The sequence below is a fragment of the Haplochromis burtoni genome, unplaced genomic scaffold (genome assembly GCF_018398535.1).
Source record: "Haplochromis burtoni strain Fernald_Lab_line unplaced genomic scaffold, NCSU_Asbu1 Contig_11, whole genome shotgun sequence".
In the NCBI taxonomy this organism is placed as follows: Eukaryota; Metazoa; Chordata; class Actinopteri; order Cichliformes; family Cichlidae; genus Haplochromis; species Haplochromis burtoni.
The window spans coordinates 4237122-4255813 of NW_024582372.1; the positions used below are offsets into that span (position 1 = coordinate 4237122).

General features: G+C 38.3%; 1 protein-coding gene across 3 annotated transcripts in view; it reads right to left on the reverse strand.

The window, feature by feature from the left end:
- Window positions 1-15996, reverse strand: part of esrrga (estrogen-related receptor gamma a) — a 162220-nt gene extending 146224 nt beyond the window's left edge. For 2 of the 3 annotated variants that reach the window (XM_042214267.1, XM_014340141.2), the window contains exons 1-2: window positions 15739-15996; window positions 13063-13115 (exon numbers count right to left, since the gene is read on the reverse strand). The gene's annotated coding sequence lies outside the window, so the exon portion shown is untranslated. Of the gene's footprint in view, window positions 1-13062; window positions 13116-15736 lie in introns of all 3 variants that reach the window. The other variant, XM_042214261.1, reaches the window with a different exon arrangement.
- Window positions 15997-18692: the final 2696 nt, after the last annotated feature.

Below are 18692 nucleotides of genomic sequence, written 5' to 3' on the forward strand. Positions count from 1 at the left end.
GTTTGTTTAATCATTAGTCTAAGTCTAACCTTTGCTTTAAATGTTTGCTTCAAAAATCAAGACTGACAACAACATAGAAGTCCTCAAATTACATTTTTGACTTTTTTTCTTTGTATATGTGCTACACCTTTTGCCCTCTCTGAAGAAAGGTGTGTGAATGTCCAACACTGAGCTTGTTGATACAATTCATCCTCCTGAAATTGTCAGTATGGAGCATGGGCTATGATGTTTTTCAGCTGACATGTTTTCTGGGCTTATAAACAGCATTTTTGTCTTTAAACTGCCTTGCAGAAAAACATGTAAGCCATCCCACAAGCTAGCTGGACTGACTTTTTTTTGCCAGAGGAAAAATTTAAATGAGAAATTTGGGTTTTAGCTGCCAGAAGGCACAAGGCACAGGGCTTTTTTTCCCAGACTGTTTGCTGCTTTAAAAAGACAGTAGGCCAAGGACAAACTCACCAGAGGATTACTAGCTGCAGAAAACAAAACAAAACGTGACTGAGTGGGACAAGGAAAAACCTAGACTCAGTTTATGCACTTATAATTTGGAAGGATGTTTTAGCAGGAAGAAAGAGGTCTATGAACCTTCTGATGCTTTGCTGCTTGCTAAATTACGCCAGTTTGGGTCACTACATAAAGAATAAACTGGAAGGATTCTGTACACAAAGCTGTTTTCTTGTGTTGCTACATTTTTGCACTTTTAACTCAATGCATAGCATTTACTTTTTTTCTGCAGTGGCAAAAGTAAATTTCTTCTGCTTTCTGTAAAGTTCAAAGAAGCATTTTAGTATGAAGTAAAAGGGATTTAGAGTAGAGAGGAGATGTGAAAAAAAAGAGGGAGGTATGTACGCTGTTTTCTGTTTTTGTGTTCTATATACTGAGATGGGAAAAAGTTATGAATATGCATAAAGCAAAGGAGTACACGCAGGTGACATGCTTGACTTGGGTTGCTGCTGTGAACAACTGCTCTAGACTAATGTTTTCTCCATCGCTCCTTTTCTCAGGAACAAGGGAATGAGGGAGAGAAGAACAGTACTCTCATGGGAACACTTTTTTTACCCTGTGGATAAAAAACTAACACACTAATGATGGAGCCACACAAACTTACAAAGCTACTGTAGCTCATCCTCAAGGAGCAAATATATACCCCCAACTACACATGAATACAATTCACAATCAACCTCAAAAATGATGAAAACTGTTTTTTTCTTTTCAAAGTATAATTCAGGGAAATGTTTAGCATATTTTACAAGCTTTCCAAGTCATTTAGAGTTTGTTGTTAGCTTGCTGCAAAATATAGCGTATAAGAATATAATATTGTTATCCTTATAATTAATAACACAACCTAGATTTTGGGACAAATATATTTTTAAAGCACTAAGTCAGAAAAATGACTTTTTAAAATGATAAAGTGTTCATTCAATTCATCTTTTTGACCATTTACCACAATAAGAAGAGTTATACAAAACCATTCATTAACTCATTCACTGCCAATGGCTGGCAGTGAATGGGTTAAGCAATGCATCTGCTGAAAATCAAGATGATGGTATAAAAAAACAAAAACCTTTTAGCCCATCAGTAAAAAAGTAAGTGCAGAAGTATATGGATTCAGACTTCTGAATAAAAACAAGGAGCGATAGGGAGCAAAGCATCTTAGTTTTAGAGTGCAATGTCCAGAGAAATACATATCAACACATCATCGTGTAGCTATAGACAGTGTGACAGCGTAAAAAAAACTTGACAATTTCAATTTGAAAATACCAAAGTTACATTTTAGCAGCAACTTTTTAAACAGGCAGACAACAGGAGGAACAATGAGGAAACGATGATAGTGGTTGAAAAGAAGCAAAAGAAAACAGAACAGGAGGTGGTACAGAGGGGATTTAGGGAGAGGGATACAGACAAAGGGGTGAGGGAAGATGAGGCAGGTGAGCGGGGTCAGACAGTGGGAGGAAGCTAATGTCTTTATTTCATGGTGAGATGGGACCTTGCATTTACCCCTGAGGTCAGTGGTCATGGAAAGGGTCACTGGGGGTGCTGTGAGGGGATATCTCAATACAGAAGAAGAGAGAGGGAATATCTATACAAGAAAAAAGTGGAGTGAACACAAGCAAGAGTCAGAGTAATGGGAGAAAGAGAGGAAATAAGGAAAAAAAGAAGGAGGCCTAGTTTCAGTCAGGAGGGGAATGTGCAAAGGTGGAAAGGTTGAGAGAGGTTGAGGAGGTGAGAATACTCAAGGGAGCGAGGAGGGACACACACACACACACAAAAAAACCACTTCAACTGCAGACATTAAATATTGTAGATTGTGAGTATAACCACAAAATTGTGTTTTGGTGTAGTGTGAGGTATTGAAAATTGAATACATATATTACAATACGATATTACATATTGAATACATATATTAGTATTGTGTATTCTCCTGTACAGATATAAATAGTGGTACTATTTATATCTGAATGCGTCTCTCCTTCTCTCCCAAGGACCCACCGACACAGCTGACAGATAAATACAAACAGAGTGAATGTATGAGTCTTTCTCTAGAGTGTTGTTAACAGTTATCCTCTTGAACCGCTTCACTTACTGCCTTTTATTGATATAAATCACATGTGTCAAATACCATGCAATGAATATCTAGTCGAGTCCTATTTATTCCAACATGTAGCTGCATTACCAACAATCATATGGATTAACTTTGACAAACATATTAAGATAAAACAGTTATTGAATCACTCTCCGTGTTGTTCCTCAAGGGTATTGTTAGTGCATTTACTTTTATTGCTCCACTCAACTTGGCACTTTCTAACAATAATATGAGCATCAGTTAAATAATATATGAACTGAATGTGTGTGTGCGGACGTGTGTTTGTGTGTGCGTGCTCTTGTTTGATTGGATCGCCTTGTTCAATCTGTGTTTAATGCTGACAATAGTGTCTTCCAGCTAATTAATGGCAGCTTTGAAACTAGGACTCACCACCATAAATCTAGCTCACACACAGAAACACGTACACACGTGCACATGCATACACACACATGCACAGAAGTGGAGACACTGCAGAGGCATGTGGGTGAACACAAAATCATTTTTTACAAATAGAGCGCATCTAGAGGCAGACACTTTTCTTTGGTTTCAGTTCTTGAGGGGAACATTTGTATCCGAGAAGATCTCCCACTGACACACATAGAAGTATTGCATGTAAGCTAAGCACACACGCAAACAAAAGACCTGGCTTTAAAAAAAACCTGGAAAAAGTATCAAGCAAATTGACATTGCAGTTTTTGTATTGTACATTAGGGAGTGCCTATAACTGTAAAACATCATACAGAGATTAAAAGGATGCAGGTGATAGTGTCCCATTAAGAAAAATATAAATATTTCAGGATAATGCAGCTTGAAATTTTACTTAGCAAGGTGTCCTAACTTGAAGTCACTGGACTTAAAATGACTTGAATGAATGACTTCTCAAAAGATCATGTTTTAAAGAACCACAAGTATCACATTAGCAGACATATAATATTGTTTGAGAGTTAAAACTTTACAGACTCTTTAGAGTGGTATGAAATCATGATGGAGACATGGATTCTGATATTGTGATTAGATTGCGATCATAATCAATTTTAAAGCCCATTTAGATTAAAAAGGCTTCACATAAATACTTTAATCAAAATAAATGTGAATTTCTATTGAGGAGTCATTTAGTCCACTTCATAAACCAATCAATCAAAAGAAAAATGTATCCTGTAAATGATATAAACAGATTACTTTGTGGTCGATGCACTTTTCAAAAATGGCAGCTCCAAAGCTGAACATTTTGTGTTTCTGTAAATTTACATAAAGAATTAAGAGCAACAAAATATATCACACTACCACGCTGAACAGACAATAGATATATCTTCAAGGAGCTACTAAAACGCATGCCAAAGTATATAACTACTTACATACAGATGGCTTGTCTGAGAATGACAAACATCTGTTGACAACTATTGTCTATTTCAGCTAGATGAATTGCACATATAAACACAAGGATGTATTAATTTAGTTTAATTTAATTTAAGTGGTAAATTATAACTTCAAAATTCCAACATGTTGTCTTTATACTAGCATTGACACTAAAATAACTTTGATAGCTTTAGCTATTGTTGTTCATATGTAAAATGAAAAAAGCACTCAGTGAAATTTCACCGAAACACTTTTCAGATTTAATTCAGATTTCATTCACACTGAATGCATGACATCATACTAAATCAATATTAACCAACCAACTAAATATCAGTTTTATCTTTAATAAAGTCAAGGGTCCTACATGTAGATATAGGTATTATAAATCTAGCAACAGATTTGCCTCTGAAAATGCTATAAGACATAATTTACTCTGCACACACATTAATTTTGCCCTATGATTTTTTACTTTTTGGCATTAACTATAGTGGCAGGGTGTGATCCTTAACGCTAAAAAATAACTACACACAGTCTCAGTATACTTTTAGACTCTGTATTGCTGTCCAGTATTATCTCTGCCCCTGTTACCTCTGTATGAGTGTGATACAGCAGGTTAAAAATATCCCTTTACCTCTCAAAGACTGGCTACTGACTATTGGCCTATGTCCTTGAATTCACCCATGTCTTGCATTTGGAAAAACAGGACTGCACGTGGTCTGTGCCCACCAAAACTTCACATTTGCACAAAATAGTAACCATTTTGGCTAAGGGATTAAACCAGTTTTAAATTACTTCAAGATGTTCCTCTAACAGCCATTTCTGACTTTGTGCTTGCTTTTATTGTAACACGCTCAACACTTGATTTAAATTATTCTCGTATGTTTTAGTGGCTGTTTCTGAACTACAATTAAAAATTCTTGAACTATTACTTCCTAAACAGGGTCTTAGTGACAACGTTCCTTTTTTCTTCTACTTTTTTTCAGTTTTAAAACTTTCGCTCTTCAAACATATGTGCTGCTTTCACAAATCACTGATAGTGACTTCATATTATACTACAGTGTATGACCCAGTGATTCAGCAGATTATCATGCAGGTTTTAAACATCTGACATGCCATACTGCATTTTGGCTTGATTGCGGAGTTTTCCTTCTTCTGAAAGTGTCATCTGTATCACAGAGTGACTCAGCAGGCTATAAATACAGCTCTGGTCTGAATTTCCTTCATACCCATATTTCTATTTTGTTCTGAAGTTATTCTTGTTCTTGGTCTTAGTATTGGACATCTGTATGACAGAATGTGATTCAGTCAGCTATAAATATGAATGGCCTTTCTGCTCGGCCAGCCACACGGATTAGCAGCTCTTCCTGCTTTTCCACTGGGCTCAAGACACACTGCAGCAAGCTCTTGCACTCTCTCACTCTCTCTTTCTCTCACTTTTACACACACACACACACACACACACACACACACACACACACACACACACACACACACACACACACACACACACACATTCGCACTTACTAGAACTCACTACAACCTGCGCATACATACACACTGGAAGAGAGGTGATGCTGAGTGTGAGAATGTGGAGATGCAGCTACCACTGGCCTGTTCTGAGCATACTAAAAATGATAGTGAGTTAGTATATCTGTTTTTTCTTACTTGTTTTTCTTTTCACATATTTAGATTTACATACATACCCTCTGTATGTGTGTTTGTGTGTCTGTGTGTAGATGGTTCAACCGTCCTCCATGACCATAACAGCCATAGCAAGTAATGTATGAATATGAAACTTCAGCTCTGTAATAACAGGTGGTCCTTGGGGAGAGAATTGCAATGGCTGCCTCTGTTCTAAGATGGTCTTGATTATCAGTGGTTATGATCTGGTGTATCATTTGGCTTCAGTTTGGCTGAACAGGGGAGAACAGATAGTCGTGGGGAACATAGGAAGGTCAGAATTATTCATTTTACTTCAAAGAGAGCAACATCAGGAACTTTCTACATATTATTGGGTAGTTAAGGCTTACAACACACTGAAAACAGATGTGATGGCTTTGATTATGCAGATTATAGCAGAAATCTGTGAGTGTGTCATCAGATTGATTTTGACTCTTTGCTTTCGTGTTTTACGATATAACAGTCGGAAAATTTAACTAGTCCTTGTGGTTGAAAACCGATATCCATGCTTCTCCATATCAGCACCCAAAGCTTCTAAGGAGTGAAATTTATCTACACACAGACTCTGCAACAGCTCTATTTACTAAAACAAAACTGTGTGCATTGTGTAAAAGTTTATGGAAATAGGCCTGGTTCTTGTTTGCATTAAATATTAAACCACACATTGTGTAGATTAAATAGAAAAGAACCTTGATCGTGAAATATCATTTAGTGCAGCTAAAATGGCAAATATATCTATGATTACGTTAAAGAAAAGTATAGATTATCAGGACACCGTAAATTCTATTCTGCTGATATTTTCTGTTGTACATGCTCATAGGATGATCTGATTGGTGGGGTCTGGTTTCAATGAAAATACTAAGGCTGGTAAATGATCCTGAGTCCAGGAGGAAATTAACAAGTGGCTACCAATGCCTTGGATTACATGCTACTATACTTACACACCAAGACTTTCACACACCTGACAGCTACTTTGGACTCTGTATCGAAGGGATTCTGATTGAATTAAGACAGTAAGATCTTATTATCCACATACTGAATATATCAGTACATTTGTCTTTGCTGGAGTTATTAATAGTACCCAAGAGGCAACCAGACACCGAAGCATGGGTTGACAAACAGACCCTTGAGCTATTAATAAAAGAGGATGGAAAAACTATAGTCAACCAGCAGACTTAGTAAGAGAGAGAAGATAAGTCTGACACACATACTGACGCCTCAAGAACAAGGTGGGAAAAGTGTGCCATTTGAATCCTTATTATTTTGACTGAAGTTCATTGAGAAAAAGAAATCGCAATAATTACACAAAAAGGATGAAAAATGACAGGTTATGACAAGTTATTGATCGCAAATTAAAAATCATCTTGGTCTCAGGGTTGTTGTTTTCCTGTCCACCTGTTTTGTCTCTAATCCAGATGTGTGGTATGGGCAGACTGGAAACAGAGCACCTTTCTTTTGTCAAAACTTCTTCGTGTCAGATCTTTCTTTGAAAATCTCTTTACATTGATATTAGGTAAAAAGCTAAAGTAATAAATAACAAAATTTGTGGTGATGTTAAGGCTCAAGATGCTTGATGTGAGGTTGTGCTGTATGTGAAATTAAGCATAGGTTTACTGTAAGTGGATTTGAGCTTGGCTATAGGTGGTTATGGAAAATATTCTCTCACAAGGGGCAGCAACTGTTTTTCCCAGTAGACATAAGATCATGTGCGACCCTTATCACTTTCAAACCGACAGCTTAAACTAGGGCAGGCTTCACATACAGATATAGAAAAATACACAGACAGACACGCGCACACACACACACCTGAGCATGAAGGGCTGAATGCTTTGCTGTTTGAATTAAACAGCAGGTGACCAGATGAGTATGGAGAGAAAGAAGAAGGAAAGGACCACTACCGAACTTAAGAATTAAGAGTCCCATCCCTTTCTCACACTTTTCCCATCAGATTACCATTGGCCATCTATGACCTTTGACCTGTGCGCTTTTTACCTGCATTAGCTGCATCTTGTGCTCAGTCATAACCAGTGAAAAAGCAACAATCTTTGTAATGGCTACCTTGAAATAATTACATGCTAATACTGGCTGGATTTACATTCAAAACAGTTCTGAGTAAATATTGAAACCCTCGGTGTTTCATACTATCTAATCAGGGGTTGGATATTAAGGAATATCATCTGCTTAACATTAATGCATGAATGCACCTTATTGTGCCTCAAAACTAAGCTATTAAATAACATGTTTTTGTTGTTAATTGTCTTAGTTTGTCACATAATACTGACAAGACTCATGCAGGGTCTCCTTACCTTTATAGATTACTGTAAGAAATTAGATCTCCCTTGTCTAATTCAAGCAAAAACTAAAACAAAAGAAAAGCAAACAACAACAAAACTTCAGCAGATGCCCATTACATGGCTGGTCATGTTCCCTGGATGGCTGCATAGTTAGTCTATGGGATACACACCCTAGCAATTTCTACTGGGCAAGGCATGGCTGTTCTTTCAGAGCATAAAGGCTTTCATTTGCTGGATATTTTTACATTTTTATGCTGCATAGTCCAGCTCTCGAGAATAAAAGTATTCAGTAGGCAGCACAAAGGCCGAGTGAAACAAAAAGAGAGTGAGCAAAAAGGAGAATGAGAAAGAGAGATAGGGAATGTCAGCGCAGGAGAAAAAGGAGAAGTGAGCTAAAATTTAAGGGATATTTTGCTGCTCATGATTTGCTTGATTTAACACTTTGCAATGCTGAAATTAATCCAGTATGGAAAGAAGAGTGGAGGATTTGTGCTCTGGATGTCTTTACAAAAGACTGATCAGAAATACTATGCAGACTATATTATATCCCTGAATTATTTTTAACTTCATGTTTTGCTTAGTCAGCTCAGTTATGTTTGCTCTGATGATGTTACTCAACAGCGGCTAAAGAGCTGTAAATAGGTTTAGCAATTAAACCAATGCCTCAGAAAGCATTGGTATCATAATAAAATACTCAAAAATGTATACCAAGCTTCTGACAAAAAGGCATAAGACACAAGGTAATGTCTATTTGCACTAATTCTCCGAGTAACACCAGGCAATGTCCTATCTTTGGTAATTCCATGAATACAGCGCTGAGGGGCAAAACATGCTGTCCTCCTGCTAATGAAGCTTTCAGCCCTGCGCCACAACCACACAATGACAGCTGGCAGGGGAGGGGCAGGAACTACATGCCATGAAATAAGAGGGGGTAAAAATTGATTAGCAATTTTCATTTGCGCTAAGCTAAACAAAAGAAGGCTGCTGCTCTATTCTGCATATCATCATGGGGTGGGAGAGGAGGAGGGTGGGCAATGTTGACGGTGTTGGGCTGGGGTGGGAAGTGATCTTTCAGAGCTCAAGGCATCTATTGTTTAGTTAGAGAGGATGTGGTTGTGTGTATGTGTGTGTGTGTGTGTGTGGGGGGGGAGCAAAGAGGGACTAGGATGGAAAGATGAGGGAACTGAGGATGAGAAAAGAGTGAAGAAAGGGGGAGGAGGAAGGTGTTCAGGGCAGTGGAAAAGCAAAAGGGTTAAAGTAAAGGATGGGGGACAGGGAAGCAAGCAGGGAGTGCAGAAGAAAGAAATAGGGATGGGAGAACTGGGAAAGACAGGGAATGAAACAGAAGGACACATTGATGAAAGACATGAAAGAGTGGATAAAAAAGATTGGGATTAGGGATGAAAAAGAATGACATATAGGGAGCTTGAAGAGTGGAATACTGAAGGGTTTGATAAATTAAGTGTAAAGAGGAGAAAGTAATAGGGTGGGCTTTGTCTGGCAAGACAGAGGCAAGGAACACACATAAGAGAATAGGGAGAGTGTTGTCCAAGAGTTCATGACTAATTCTGAAAATTAAAGCTGGACCTGGACGGTGCCACAATGCTTTTTAAAAGACAAAAGCAAAGTGGCTGGGTGAAAAAAAAATGACACCACCATCACTTTTAAAGTTATTAAAGCCATTGAATATATTGAATATAGAGGCTCTAAGAATAGAGAAATTTGCCAACCCAGAAGAAAAAAAATGCAGTACGCGTGCAGTACTGTGGCCAAGCTATGTTGTTGTATGGGCAGTTTTCTTGAAGGGCTTTTTGGCATGACCGGGATGCATGATGGCTTATTAACAGTGACACTAGTGTGCTTTAAGCGCGTGCCACCACGCACCCACCCACACACACACACACACACACACACACACACACACACACACACACACACACACACACACACACACACACACACACACACACACACTAATAAATGCAAAAAAGGCGAGAAAATAGCAGCTGGTAAGTGAGTGAAAGCAGAAAAAAAATCAACAACTTTTAACCAAAACACTGTACACAACTCTAAATTTAATTTTCTGCAAGATTAAGCACAATAATGACTAGCTTTATAAAAACCCATAACTAATGGCTTCCAATGAGCCAATCTATAGGCATTGATCTGCTCAGTATCTCATAGACTCACAGTGCAAAGCCTATAAATGAAGGAGGGAAGAGGGAGAAGGCAAGAGACAAGAAAAAGGGTAGAAGAAAAAGCGTGGAAGAGGAAAGAAAATGAGAAATGGGTGATGGGAGAGAGACAGGTGCAGAGAAAAGGGGAGGGTAATGACTGAAGTGAGATGAGGAAAGTAAAGGCAAAAAGATAGAGTGCAAAAGAAAAATGGGAAATAAAAACAAAGAGTGACTCAGTATAGCTGTAATATTATATTAATATTAATATTATATTTTCTTTTTTCTTTCCAGTGAGTGTATTATACTTCAGTTGTTTTCCAGCGTTTGCCAAAAAACAATATCACTGTTTTCTGAAACACTGTACTGATGAAGCCTGGACTGTGAATACAAACCACATAGCAATACTTTTACAAATGAATTTCAGTTAACTAGTGCCAAACTTTATTCTTTACAGTTGTATATAGCCCGATTTAAAAAAACAACAAAAAATCTTTTAATATAGTGCTTTTAATTCTGGATTGAACTATAGCACATGAAATTGTTAAAATATGTGCACTAATCCTGAAATAAAAAGTAATATTTTTGCTCGCATACAACAGAAAGACAATCAATAGCAACCCAGGAGTTCAAACAAACTACAATAAAAATCATCATTATATACTTTTAAAGGTTTTTAGAGCAATTAGCTGTCTAGTGGTTTTCTACATTGTTAATCCTACACTTGACAGCTTTTTAAAGGCTCACTGACTAAGATCTAAAGGTGGTGGCATGTGAGGAGGATAGAGTGAAATAAAACAATCCTCTGCTGAAAATGCACAGAAGCTTAAATCCGAAGAGGGCGCCTTGCGTTAATCCCCATGGATTAGGCTTCTAAATACTTCTATTCAAGCCAATTAATTCATGCATATATCTGTCTCCAGCTCTTTTCATGTCATTTAAGATGATGGAGGGCAACTTCCTGGGAAATCAGGAGAATGTTGAATATGTATCTACATTAATGCATACAGGCTCTCTCTTCAGAATCGTGTGGCAACAAACTATACATCCTTAGGTGGTGCACATGCACATGGGCATATGCTACAAGGCAGAGGTATACATTAAGATTTTAATGGGGGAATGATAGTGGGAGGGTGAGGATTGAGAGGGGCCTCCAAAAGTTGACTGACGTACTCTGACAGCTGAATACTAATCATGAGATCAACCTCTGTCTAAATCTACAGGATCTCAGTGGGACTTCTGGCTGGGAGAAGCATAGAAAGGATTAACAGTAAATACAGAAGGCTTACAAAGAACAGAGAGACACCAGTGGACAGACTCAACAACTTGAAACAAAAGGCTGAGAGGAAGAAGTAACTAAAGATGCAGAAGTTGACCACTGAGAATTGAATGATGTTCCTAAAAATATTTCTCTATCTATATTACTGTGAAGAAGGTGGCAGAAAGGAAACAAACAAAACAACAGAAAAAAAAGACAATCGTCAAAAATAGAGTGCAGAGGTTTACACAGGTGAGATCAATCAGGGAACCAGGAAAGAGACGTGAAGTAGAACTAACAGAGGGCATGAAAGAAAACTAATCTTCAAAGTAATTGAGATACCCCAAATGACGAATCACACTAACCATGAAAGCAGAAATGAGGGAACACTGAGGGAACTAAAACAACTGTAAATAATAAAAATCAAGACATGAGCCAAAACAGGATTACAAAGCTGAAACTCATCACTAGAGTAGCCATAGAGTAGAAACAGGAACCACAGACTCAGTGTTACAAACTAACTGGAACTAACTGGAATAATAAAGAAATCCAACAAGAATCAGGAACTCAACCCAACAAACACAAGAAAAATAGGGAAACCAAACTGAAAACAATGAATATTAAACATGAACACAGAAGCCGGAAAACAATTAAAAAAACAGGGATCACAATAAACACCAACAAATTGTTTTGTTTACACTTGAATTCATTTCCTGTTTGCACTGATGTCACTAATGATTTGGTTTCCCAATGACATCATGAAGGCCTGAAGTGGAGTGCAGCCTTTAGTGTTTGAGACGTCTCAAGTCTCTGGTGTTTGTGTGCATGATTTTCTGGTTTTGGGACTGCGTTGTGTGTACATGTGTGTGCACACATATAAGCAGGCTGGAAGGCAGCAACCGCTGCATAGAGTATTAATAGGACCTCATATCACCCAGGAAGGCTTCCAGATAAATAGAAGCTCACATCAGGCTTCAGTCTATGATCAGATTACAACTCCTGAGCTATATCCACATTTTGATGACTGGTATATAAAAGTCTGCTTGGAAAAACGTTATGGTAGTAGCAAAAGACTGACAGAAAAGAAAACATTAGCAAACATAGTACAGATGTCACGTAATTAAAGCAATTGTATCTACTTTTTTTTTTTTTACGAAGACTACACAACACTGACACTGGTGACGTGCAGCATAGTTAAACAGAAGACTTAGCAAATCCACAAAACTTTACATAACAAATCAAATGGGCACAAACATGACAAATTGTTGAATATATTGCCACTGATGGTAATTGCTATAAACTTCTTGACCAGTTTTCGATCCTAAACCACAACTTACTGATTATGGGGCCACATGTTATGAGCAACTGGTCTGAGTATATGGCTGTACCCAGAGTTATAGCCCTGACTTAACGATTTATCAGTAAATGTGTAAATGCCTGTTAAATTTACCAAACTTACCAGTGGAAGTTAACTTTACAATGATGGGTATACCACTTAATATGAATCTTCATAGGTATTAAATGCACCTGGTCATTTCTTGGCTCAAGGAAACAATAACAAAGACTGCTTGATGAGGAAATGCTTATATTTGTATCATGTATAAGCTTCAACATCCCAAACATTAAAGCTTGTAAGTGCAAGCTGTACCTATCTTGGCGATATAATTAGTATATAATTAGTCTTTAACTTTGAGTTTATAGCACTGATCCTCTTACCTGATATTCTTCAACTTAGGTAACTGCTGTAAGGTGTGCTCAGTCCGCGGATACTGTAATAAAGTAAAAAAAAAAAATTATATTCTGCCGCTGCTTTGTTAGAATTACATAGGATTAAGTAACACATTGCAGAAGATAGTACCAAGGAGACTAGCAGCGTTTCACGAGGTCTGTAAATTTAAAGACATTTAAAAAAATGCTGATATGAATGTAAAATGTCATTCACTCGATCGTTAAACTTTGCATTTCTCCAAGTGCTAAGCTCTGTCTCTCCTTTTCCTCCAATTCTCTTGTCTTTTAACAGTCACTCTGACTCTCTGTCACTATGATCTGACATCAGTCCGTCTGATTGGTCGACCCAACTCGTGCACTAACCAGTGACATGCTTTAATTATTGAGCGGCTGACCTCAATTGGTTGGCTGGAACAGCTTAAAACACATTTCTCCACACACAAACACTGCATGCACATACATGCACACACTTTTACACACTATGATCACACACTCACAAACTCAGTACATTCTGCACACTTACAGGCTCACCCTGGGGATAGTTTCTAAAGTCTAAATATATACTGTGGACACCATCAACACTGCCTGTTACTTCTCTTAGTTCATTCATGCTAAAAGCACATTAGTTATGATAAGAAGCATGCTGCATTAACATGTGTTCATACCAAATATATGATTCTAAAATATACCTAAAAATGGGAAATAAATACAGCTGAGATATTACCCAAGAGTTGCTTTCAGAACAAGCTACGTTGTAGTACTTTTTATGTTATTAACCTATTTACAGACGCTCTAAAAATCTTGAAATACAGATAACTGTGAACAGCGTTGTAACACTACTGTTACTGTTTAAGACAACAACATCATAATCCACTGAAGTACTCTACATGGTCATCCCATTTTTACATTTTTAAAAATATATTTTATGATAAAAAAAACTGGAGCAGAATAAAATTAGAAGAAACACCCACCAAAAATGGATGTAGTAATGCTAATTAAGTTATTTAATCTTTTATTTTATTTTCATTAAAAAGAGACAATTTAAATTAAGTTTAGGATTCTTTTTAAATTCAAAAATGAACATGTGCAGTATAAAATTTATGACACAACACAGATGTTGACTGGAAACATGAATCCTGATATATCTTTCATAACTGGTGCTGCGAGAAAGAGAAATGAGACACATCTTTAGGTATGACATGTATGCACTTACTATGCTATAATTTAATATCCAAATATATCTTTGAGAGTATGATCAGTGGTAACATCCTGCAAATGATCAAACACAGGTGATACTGGATAGCCACATTGCTTCATGAGACATGATGCAACCAGTGCATTTTTAGATTAGGGTGTAATGGTATCCTACCTTTAGTATTAAATATAGTCCCTCTGGTTCCACTTCATTTCAAATGTGAGAGGGTGAGGGTGTTTTATCTTTCTGCCAGCATTACAACGTCAAGTGTTTGGCACTCAAAGCAGTAAAGTGGCACACGTCTTCAGTAATGGCATTCATCTCAAGAATGCCTTCAGAAACATAAGTGACATGTTGTCTCTCATTATATTTTGATGAGTGTAACCCAGCTGGGCTCTACGGCATGCTGTGTGGCTTGTGGTCTATGATTAGTTGCAAATAGTTCAATGGGTCACACCACTTGGCTCTGTTCCCAAGACCTCACAAGGTTCGGACACACAACCCCCCAAACCACATGGCCACATTTCGAGCGCAGAAACTGAATTCGAATTAGATGAGCAGGTACATGAGATTTATCTTTAGATTTGCAAGCCAGTGGTAAATGTAATGTCTGTAAGTTAAGTCTTCAGGATGCCGATTGGTGTATAGAAGTGCTATTGTGATTGCCCTTGCTACAACAGGAAAATAATAGTTTAAGTTTGCTCTGAACAGGAGTCCAGTAAAAGTTATGGGGTTTTTTTTGGACATTTTAACTTTATTTGTATACAGCAGAGACAGACAAGAAATGGAAAGATTAGCAGGGGAATGGCATGCAACACCTGTCCAGGAAGCTGGGATTTGAAGCACGTATTCAGCTATAAGGTTATTTTATGCCAAGGTTTTTTTCTGAAGTTACAGGTGGTTCCAAAACTATTCCAACGATCACTACTGTGAGAAAGGGCATGTTTATTTTACTGTTATACCTGTGAAATTTCAGCTGTTTAATCTGGACAGTTTTGAAATGAAAATAGACAACTAACCAGAACAGACACGCATGTGCATGCTAGACAAACGATACCCACTGACATCACTCACACACACAAACAAATGAACACAGTCAAACAGAGCTCTCAACATGGAGCTTCATGCATGCATGCGTGCGTCTCTGAAGTTTGGCAGTGTGTTTCTTTAGTCCATACGGCGTTTTGTATTTGCCATAATCCCCTGTCAGCAACACTTAGGCAGGCAGACAATAGCAGAGAAGATCGGCAGCCAAACCCCCTTCACTCTGAGCTTGGCAGGTCAGTGTGCAAGCAGCAGGTTACACACACACACAAACACGCACACACACACACACACTCACAAACACACACATACGTACACTAACTCTCACAAGCAGTACTGTACTGTACATATCCATGAAGCATACACACACTTAGATACACACACTGCAAACACACATGTCCTGCTGAGATGCACGTTACTCACACCTTCTCGCGGCTCTCTTCAAAGAGTTGTGGTGCAGTTCTCAAGGACACGGCTGTCTGAGATCCTCTCTCTTTCTCTCTCTCTTCTTATCCTGGCATACTCTCTCTGTCTCTCTCGCACTCTCTCATTTGCTTCACGGCTGCAGGACGCAGGACAACAGATGCAAGTGTGTCGCTGCCTCTCTCTTCTCTTTATTCATTCCTTTTCCCTCTCTCCCTTTCTCTCCCCTTTCCTCTCTTGGTCTGCAGCTAAGAGGCAGAGCACATTCTCTAAGCCATGAAGCAGAGCTTCTCTCTTTTTTTTTTCAAGTGCCGGGTAGTATGAGAACGAGGAAGTGAGAGAAAGAAGAAGGGAGGGAGGAAGGGGAGGAAGGAATCAACTGACCAAACTGATGTGCCACTCCAGGACACTAGTGTTCTGCAGCCAGCCAGAATGCTGCTGCGGGAAAAAGCAAACAGTTTTACTGTAAGGTATCAGCCTTACAGTAAGGCTGTAGCAGAAGCAGTGGAAACTTCCCATATGTTCTAGCTTTGCAAAAAATGGAAAGGAACAAAAACATTTAGAAGAAATGATGGATTAATGAAATAAATAATAAAAAATTATTTTAAAAAAAGGGCAAATAATTAAACAAACAAGCAAACAAACAGGAAACAACAGAACAACCTGGTGAAAAACACTGAATTTAAGCATATATGGATAAAAGGAAAAGGTTGAAAAAAGAGGAAAAGAAAATAGAAGAGAAGAGAAATGTCTCGACAAGAGGAGAAGAGAGAAGTGGAAAAAGGAAGTCTAAGTATTCCCTAAAGCCTCGCTGTCTCTTCTGAAAAATGGTCCCTGCAGGCCAGATCCAAAAAGAGGGAACACAAACAAACAGAGAGAGCAGAAACAAACATCTATTTATGGAGGAGGGGGTCCAGTTTCCCAACCACATTTGCAGCTTTTTTGACAGTGTTACCAATTCAGCAGTTTACAAGTAACAACTATGTTTAAGAGGAGACAGAACAGAGCGAGAAAGAGAAGAGAGGAGAGAAGCGGCAAGGAAGTCTGTTAAAAATGGTGCCCCCCACCCACAAATCTGAGTCATTTAATACAAGTATGAATAATATTATCAATATTTAATATTACATTTGAACATTAAAGCAATTTAGGAGTTTATTTTTGGGGGGTACTTTCTAAATTTATGTCAAGTCCTGGCATTGTCTTCCTTCCACTCTCCATCTCTCAGCAACACTTGAAAACATTTTAGCCAAGTGATTTTATTCTCTTTTTAAATTTGTATGTGTACATGCATTGCTGTGGACCACTGATGTATTAACAGCTTAAGTGAATATAATACATAAGATGGATTGTAAAGAGAAAGGGATTTGTGTACATATGCAACGCATTTCTGAACATAACAATGAAAGATCCACAAATTGCCTTGTCGTTTCATTAAAAAGATAAATAAATATAACAGTGCCGTCTCTATGATTGTGCAAAATTCAGGCAACAGTAGCACAGCATTGAGGATTATTATGTTATTTTTCTTGGATTTCAAAGAATCATAGTGGGAGTGGAAGACTTGGATTATCATGATCCCCATTTTATCCTGAACTATGCAGCCCTCAGGCCAAACGAAAGCCATTCTGCACTGATGAAGAACCAGCAATTGATTTGCTATGGAAATACACACATCAGCAGTGGCTTATCACACATGGGATCAATCAGGCTAGTTTTAGTTAAAGAGAAACCACTGCCATTAAAATTAAAATGTTTCACATACTCTGCTCGCACAGCAGACTGGGTGGTGTTTGAGGCTTTTTATCCATCGCCTTTGTTCGTGAGTCATTTGACATAATTGTGATGGATGGATGTGTTACATTTTGAATCAAATATTAGCAAGTAACTAGAAGGGGACGTGGAGAACGCCAAAGCCAGAAGAGGGTTTTGCTCATTCGCCTTGGTATCTTTTCCTCAGTGACAAAAGCCAGACAATCAACAATAAAAAAAATCCTTATCTTGGCTTCTGAATGGTGAAAAGTAATAGTAAAATGTGATTAAGTTTGATTTCAGGTTCACTCAGTATCTTGTAAACTTTCCTTAAACTGAAAAATGATTTCTTTTCCTTTATTTTATTTGGCATGTGGACAGTGTAAATGTCCCACAATGGTATGGTATAGTTTGGAATCATTCATTTTTGTATACATGCAATATGTCTACAAGATAAAAACTTTATTTAGAAAAATGCAGTGCAGGAACTGACGTGTGGATAAGACGGATGAAAAGGAACGAGCGGCGGAGACGAGTCTTGGCAAAAGAAGCAGGAAGAACAGGTGAAAGAAGGGAACAGGGCAGGGAGGGAGATGATAAAAGCAGGGACACAGTGGAGGAGAAGCAAAAGAGGGTGGAGGGCAAGGACGGGGTGAAGTGTGTAACTCACTCCTGTCCCCATCACCAGCGCCCAGTCCTAATTTACCCAGAACAATCAATCAGATCAGGAGGCAGACACTGATAGAGGACTACCATGCAACAGGATCCACCATGTACGCACACACACCGAGAGAGATGGAGGACTTGCATGCAACAGGATCTATTCACACACACGTACTTTTATGCTGACTAAAGAGAAAAAGTTTGCAGCTCATATTTGTAGCCTCTGCACTGACTTCTACCAAGTAGACTGTACTGTGTACCAAAGTCACCGCAGCTGGGGTCATAATGGGAGGTCAGGGCCCATGAGAGAGAACGAGCACAGAGGGAACAGAACGGGAGTGAGAGAGCAAGAGGGTGATGGAGAAAAGAGGGAGAGGGAGGAAAACAACAGCCATCAATAGGAAATGAGAGAAAGTGAGAGAGAGAGAGAGAGAGAGAGAGTACACGATAGAGAGATAGAGAAAGTAACATAGAGAGAGTAATAAAGAGAGAGAGAGAGAGAGATCGACAAAAAAGTAACTGAGTTACAAGATTCTAAAAGTAA